We start from the raw sequence: 306 nt of genomic DNA, 5'->3' as shown, positions 1-306 counted from the left end.
CGCCAAAGCGGCAGCTCCCTGCCCGACGGCACGGAGATGGGGCCAGGCGCCCCGGCCAGGAGGGACGGAGGGACACAGGGTCAGACGACACCTGTGCCTGGGCGGCGTCTCAAACAGACTGATGGGCGCGGTGAGTCTGGCTCGGCTCCTGGCTCTGCCCCTGGCCAGGGCAGGCTCGGAGCAGCGACAGGAGCGCGCGCAGCACCTCCAGCCCCGCACGGGCACACGCCGGCCCCGGCCCCTCTCGCCGCCTGCCCCGCGCAGCCCGGAGCTCAGCGCCCTGCAGTGCCGGGGCTGGGTGTCCTG

Source organism: Aptenodytes forsteri, unplaced genomic scaffold (genome assembly GCF_000699145.1).
Source record: "Aptenodytes forsteri isolate BGI_AS27 unplaced genomic scaffold, ASM69914v1 Scaffold261, whole genome shotgun sequence".
Lineage (NCBI taxonomy): Eukaryota > Metazoa > Chordata > Aves > Sphenisciformes > Spheniscidae > Aptenodytes > Aptenodytes forsteri.
This window is presented reverse-complemented; position numbering follows the sequence as displayed.